The following is a 663-nucleotide window of genomic DNA, read 5'->3' on the forward strand; positions in this document are numbered from 1 at the left end:
TAGAAACCCTACGATCAGAGAAGTTATGCGTGAAGTTCTCTAAGTGCGAATTTTAGATCCGAAGAGTCGAATTCTTAGGACACGTGGTTAGTGAGGAAGGAATCCACGTGGACCCATCCAATATTAAAGCTATCGAGAACTGGTCAGCATCGAAGACGCCTATAGAAATCCGTCAATTTCTAGGCCTCGCTGGCTACTACCGCAGATTCATTCAGAACTTCTCTCGGATTGCGAAACCTCTCACCACATTGACTCGGAAAGGCGTGACATTTGACTGGGAAGAGAAACAAGAGAAGGCATTCCAAACCCTGAAGCGAGCCCTATGCACCGCACCGGTATTATCCCTTCCCGAAGGGATAGAAGATTTCGTGGTATACTGCGATGCATCGAACCAGGGGCTCGGTTGTGTCCTGATGCCAACGAGGTAAGGTCATCGCCTATGCCTGGAGGCAGCTAAAGACACATGAGGTTAACTACACCACACACGACCTCGAGTTAGGAGCGGTTGTATCTGGATCTCAAAAAGTTATACTGGTGTCCTAACATGAAAGCAGGGATTGCCACCTTCGTGAGTAAATGTCTTACTTGCGCCAAGGTCAAGGTTGAATACTAGAAGCCATCAGGTCTTCTACAGCAACCGGTAATACCGGAGTGGAAGTGGGA

This window comes from Lactuca serriola, chromosome 1 (assembly GCF_051521515.1).
Source record: "Lactuca serriola cultivar US96UC23 chromosome 1, Lser_US96UC23_V15, whole genome shotgun sequence".
NCBI classification, from domain to species: Eukaryota; Viridiplantae; Streptophyta; class Magnoliopsida; order Asterales; family Asteraceae; genus Lactuca; species Lactuca serriola.